The sequence below is a fragment of the Heterocephalus glaber genome, unplaced genomic scaffold (genome assembly GCF_053883595.1).
Source record: "Heterocephalus glaber isolate CG9 unplaced genomic scaffold, H.glaber_assembly_v1.0 deba00001538, whole genome shotgun sequence".
Classification (NCBI taxonomy): Eukaryota; Metazoa; Chordata; class Mammalia; order Rodentia; family Bathyergidae; genus Heterocephalus; species Heterocephalus glaber.
Window position 1 is genome coordinate 6,957,258 of NW_028258333.1, and position 6,000 is coordinate 6,963,257.

The 6,000-nt window shown below is 38.5% G+C and overlaps 1 long non-coding RNA gene across 4 annotated transcripts in view; it reads left to right on the top strand.

Annotated features, from left to right (window-relative positions):
* The window catches only part of LOC101703710 (uncharacterized), a 119,599-nt gene extending 115,619 nt beyond the window's left edge, over positions 1-3,980 (top strand). For 2 of the 4 annotated variants that reach the window (XR_015442207.1, XR_015442206.1), the window contains 4 exons: positions 116-161; positions 339-412; positions 1,249-1,452; positions 2,714-3,980. This is a non-coding gene — a long non-coding RNA (uncharacterized LOC101703710). Of the gene's footprint in view, positions 1-115; positions 162-338; positions 413-1,248; positions 2,335-2,713 lie in introns of those variants that run through there. The other 2 variants (XR_015442197.1, XR_015442198.1) reach the window with 2 other exon arrangements.
* Positions 3,981-6,000: the final 2,020 nt, after the last annotated feature.

The following is a 6,000-nucleotide window of genomic DNA, read 5'->3' on the forward strand; positions in this document are numbered from 1 at the left end:
AGCTTTTTATTTGTAGGGAGTTTTATTTGGAGTATGCTGGGTTCCTTAATGAGAAGATCACAAGCCAGAGGGAGTAATTCATGTTTTGTTTTTGTTTTTGTTTTTGTTTTTGCAGTGCTAAGGATTGAACCCAGGAATCATCATATGTGTTAATGTGTTAGGTAAGAGCTCTGTAATACAGATTCTGGGAAACATATCAACATTGAACTAATATATATGTCTATATATATTTTAAATCTATCTTCAGTTTCTAAATTGGGATAGCATTTGCTCCTGTAGTAAGTCCGGATAGCAAAGAATATTCTGATATGTGTTGTTTTTTTTTCATCTTGGTACAGGGAGTCGAACTCAGGACCTGCGGTTGTCAGGGAGGTGCAGCGACACTGAGCTACATCCTCGGCCCCATTGCGATGTATCTGAATCTATTTAAGTCTGATTTTAGACACCAAGTAGTATGAATTTGGAAACTGAAGTATTTGAAAATCAAACCAGAATTGTATAATGGGTTCTGCTTGAATCTATTATTTTCCTAAGGAGGGGAGTGAGAGTTTTAACAGGAAATACTGCTTGTGATTTTGAGGGTATGAGATTGGACCATTCCCAAGGACTCCAAATATTTTCATCAGAATTATCTCGAAAGACAAATTTGGGAGAAAAATATTTTCAAAATATTGTAATAGAGCATCTTCTGTCTTTGGGATGAACTTGCTTTTAGATTTTAAAGCATGAAGATGTAGGAAATACAGTAAATAGTGTTAAGGTGTGTAGTGGGAATAATGTTATAATTTTGTTCAGGAGGAGGTGACTGAAAGGGGGAGGGAGGGAAGGAGGGAGGAGAGAGAGAGAGAGAGAGGGAACTCAATGACATTTCTGTCTAATACAAGTTACCAGATTTTGCTTATAGAGTAGGGAGTTAAAAGGAGTCTGTTTCCATGTTCAAGTTGAAGCCAACACAGGAATGAACCTATTTGACTAGAGATAGGGATTGCTATGGCAACCACTGGATTTGGACTGCACTGTCCAAACAGCACAACATCCTGAGGGATGGCAGTGGCAGAGGCAAAGGTCTGGCAGTAAGATAAGATGCTCTGATTGGGAAAAAATAATGAGAACAGAAACACTAATGATAATGATAATAGTGATGATGATTAAAATTATTAAGGGTGATTACCTGGCATTTTTCCAAGCAGTTTTTATGAATGGTCCCATAGCACTATGCAAGTTATCTGTGTTTTCCCTGTCTTCTAGACAACATAACTATGAAGCAGAGAACTAAGGAGCATACAGGGTCACACAGCGGAGACTTTGAGAGTTGGTCCGGAATCTGGCTGTTCTGCAGGCGGAGCTCATGTTCCTAAACATTGTAGTGTTGTACTTCAGAATACTCTGAGCCAGAAGATGGTTACATGAGACTGATTCTCTGATTATAAAGCTGGCAAGGTCTCAGAAAAAGTAATCTTGTTTTGTAATCTTATTTTAAAACAAGTGAAATATAATGTATTTGTATTGTGCTATATTGTTCTCACTGTAAGTCTTATTAATGTTGGTTCTTCATTTCATGAAGATGTCATGTTTTCCTCTCAAGGACATCTTCAGAATATTTCAACTTACTTTTAGATGGAAAGTCAATTGTGATATGGCAAGATCATAAAATAATTAGTCTTGTAACTTTCATCTCTGCAATAGCTTGTAAATGATGGTAGATTTTTCATACATTGAAAAAAGAAATAATTTATTCCAGGATGTATCCAGTGAAGGTACGTGCTCCTAAGTGAACTGTGAACTCATCCTATCTGTATGCAGTGATATTGCAGGGTGCTCAGCCTTAGGAGGCACAAGCTAAATAGTTACAAGTGTTAACAACAGGGCACATCAGGGCTGGAAGAGCTCCTGTGACCAGAGTGATCACAGGGGTGAGGATGTCTCAGGACCAAGGACAGCAGCGACCTCACAGGTATCCTCAGCAATGGTCTTGTATTGAGTGTGAGTGCAGAAAATAGGAGTGAATTTGATGTCCAACCTCCTTGAACTTCAGCCAGAATTTGGAGCCTAGGTACTAAAAAACAAATTGGGAGTTGCTGTAAAGAAAGCTGTCCTTGTACTAGGACAGGAACCCTATTTTCATTCAGTTTTATTATCCTGTAATTTGCTTTTCAGGGATAAGCATGGAAAATGTTTCCATTTCTTACCTTTCATCTTACTCATAACTTCTCCTCCTCCATCTTGAAATCATTACTGAATGTTTTTGTGTTTATCCTGGTGTTTGAGAAAGAAACAATAATTTTCCTATTTGAATTTCCTTTCAATTCTGCCTAATTAAAAATTGATATCATGTGTCAAGTGATTCATTTGCAGCATTTGCATCTAGTCATTTGGGCCAGCAGCCCTGCATAAAAGCAATTATGTTGGGTAATTCTCAGTTATCCACATGTGGCCCAAACAGATCTGTGTCCTTTAAATCTCCAGATGCCATTTCAGGAAAAAACACAATGCATAACAAAAATGTACCGTACTCAGCCAAAAGCTTTTTTTAGAACAAAGTTCTAGGTAACAATCATGCAAGCACTTAGCCAGGCATTCCAAACCTCAGCACTATCGCTGTTTTGTTCTGGATGAGTCTTTGTTTGGAGGCTGTCGTGTGCATTCTAGATGGTTAGCAGCTTCCTTGTACTCTATTCACTAAACACCACTCATATTCCCTTATTTGTGACAGCTAGAAATGTTCCAGACATCGCCAAATGTTTGCTGTAGGGCAAAATTGCCCCCAATCAAGGACTCTTCATCTAAATATAAGTGATATGCCTCATCCTCCTCTTCAAGTTTTGCATGTTGTATGCACTTTTTTGAAACATATCACAGACATGTGGAGGGAAGCTAACCTAACTCTAACTCTCTCAACTGCATTCAGTGGTAAGTGGGTCTCATTTATCCATGCCTTGTCTTTTCCTTTCTTTTTTGAGGGTACTGGGAATTGAATCCTGGGCCTTTGTGTGAGCTACATCTTTATTTCTTTTATTTTTAAATTTTGAGACAAACTGTTGTTAAGTAACTAAGTTCTCTAAGATAGGCTTGACCTTGGAATCCTCTTGCCTTACCTTCCCCAAGGGCTAGGATTACAGGTTTGAGCCACCATGCCTGACTCGTGCGTGAATCTTAACCCCACACCAATAAACAGCATGGCAAAGCCTTTCAAATGTATAGAGGTGTGGGTAAAAAATTCTTACAGTCCAAGGTCCTGAGATCAATCCCTGGTCCCCCCCCCAAAAAAAAATTCTAACAGTAATCGCTCACATGAATAGCAGTTTTTGAAGCACGTTGAAATTATTCTTAATTTTCATTCATAAAAGCATTGTTAAGTTATGTTAGACATTTATGAATATTTTTTCATTTATAAATTAAAAAAATTAGGTCACAGTCAGAGTTGCAGTTTTGAAGCACTAGCTAAAGAGGCCTCCATGGGAGTGGGGAGTGGGGAGGTGAGGCTGGAGCCTAATTGGTGACAAATAAATTTTGGTTCTACTGTTTCCTAGCTGTGGAGATTGGACCATTCGTTTAATCTTGTTTTTATTTTCCTTATATGTAAAGTAATAATTATACTCTGTAAGGTTGTAAGGTACACTATGAGTTAAATAAGATTATTGATAAATGCAAAGCTTGTCATAAGCACACAGAGTGTGAACTTTTTGGGTTCTGTGATGAGGCAGGCACAACTTCGGCCAGAACTGCATAGCACAGGAGAATGACAAAGCCCTAGACAGAAAGGCACTGTGGGAGGAGCGCATGGTATGCACCTAGGGTGCCTCCAGAAGCTGAAGGTAGGAGGAAGATTGGTGTCCCCTTTAACAAACACTGTGGCACTAGAAGTACAGTACAATTGTAAATTTGTAATAAATTGCTTCACTGAGATAGGCAAATTTTTCTATTTTACGGGTGAATATTTGTTTTGAGTAAAGTCACAATGTCTCACCAGTGAGAATAATGAGAAGTGACTTAAAGAAAAAAGAAAAGACATTTCTTTTCTTTTTAAAATTCTTTTATTGGTACATTGTAGGTATACAACACAATTACATTTCTCATTGGGAATTGTACCTTTACATGATGCACTTGGTTCTTATTTTTTCCCCATTCCTAGCCCTCCCTTCACCCCCTCCACCCTTCCCTATTTACAAAGACTTTATTTCCATTTTTTCCATTTCTCATCATTTTTCCTTTCCCTTCTTTCCTTTCCCCTGCCCCTCCCACTACCCCTACCCCTTTGGACCTTTTCTTCCTATTTTGCATTATCGATTATTCATTCTAATCATTGGTACATTTTAGGTATACAATATAATGACATTCATCATCGGAAATTTGCACCTTTACATAATCTCCCTTGGTTCTTATTTTTCACCCTTGCCCAGCCCTCCTTTCAACCCCTCCATTCCTCCCTATTTACAAAGATTTTGTTCCTATTTTTCCATTTTCTCATATTAATCCCATTCCCTTCTTTCCTTTCCCCTAGCCCTCCCACTTCCTTCCCCTTTGCCCCTTTTCTTCCTATTTCACATTACCTATTATACATTTTAGTCCTTATTTACACTATCAGTTTCTCACACCAGAGAAACTATTTGGTATTCACACATGCGTGTCCTATTTGTTTCACTTAAGAGTATTGCCTCAATGTGCATCCACTTAGCTATAAATGTCTCTAATTTCTCATTTTTTAAGGCTGAGTAGTACTCCATTTAATAAAAAAAAACACATTTTCTTTATCCGGTCTCCAGTTGAAGGGCATTTGGGCTGTTTCCAAGTTTCAGCTATCACAAACTGTGCTGCTATGAACATGGATGCACATATATCACTGTGGTATGATTCTTTTAATTCTTTGGGGAAGATCCCCAGCAGTGGAATAGTGGGGTCAAATGGGGCTTCCAGTCCTAGTTCTTTGAGGTATCACCATACTGATTTCCACAGTGGTTGCAACAGTCTACACTCCTACCAGCAGTGGAGCAGGGTTCCTCTTTCCCCACAGCCCCGCCAGCATTTGTTATTGGTTGATTTCATGATAGCAGCCATTCTTTCTGGAGTGAGGTAGAATCTCAGCATTGTTTTCATTAGCATCTCTCGAATGACCAGTGATGTTGAACATTTTTTCATGTATTTATTTGCTATTTCTACTTACTTGTCTGAGAAATGTCTGTTCATTTCATATGCCCATTTTCAGATTGGGTCTTTAAATTTGGGAGATCAGATCTTTTTAAGTTCTTTATAGATTCGAGATAGTAGACCTTTGTCTGAGGAAAAGCAGGTGAAGATTTTTTCCCACATTGTGGGTTGTCTCTTCACACTGCTGGTGGTTTCTCTTGCTGTGCAGAAGCTTTTTAATAAGAAGAGATCCCACTTGTTGATTGTTTGTGTTAGTTCACGGGCAACTGAGGTTTTGTTCATAAAATCTTTTCCTACACCAATGTCTTCAAGGGTTCTACCTAACCTCTGTTCCAACTGGTTCAGAGTTTCTATTTTAATATTTAGATCTTTAATCCATTTCTATTTTAGTTTAGTGCATGGCAAGAGATATAGGTCTAGTTTTAATCTTTGGCAAGTTGAAACCCAATTTTTCCAGCACCATTTATCAAAGAGGCTATCTTTCCTCCAGTGAGGGTGTTTGGTGCCTTTATCGAAGATGAGATGGCTGAGTGTGTCTGGTGTTGTTTCTGCATCTTCTAATCTGTTCCATTGGTCCTCAGGTCTGTTTCCTGGCCAGTAACATGCTGTTTTTATCACAGTAGCTTTGTAGTATGGTTGCAGGTTGGGGATTGTGATACCCCCTGCCATGTCTCTGTTACCTAGAATAGCTTTTGCTATTCTGGGTCTCTTCTTGTTCCAAATGAAGTTTTGGATTATTTTCTCAAGGTCCATAAAGTATGCTGCTGGGATCTCAGTTGGAATTGCATTAAATCTATATAGCAGTTTTGGAAGTATGGCCATTTTCACTATATTAATCCTTCCTACCCAGGAGCA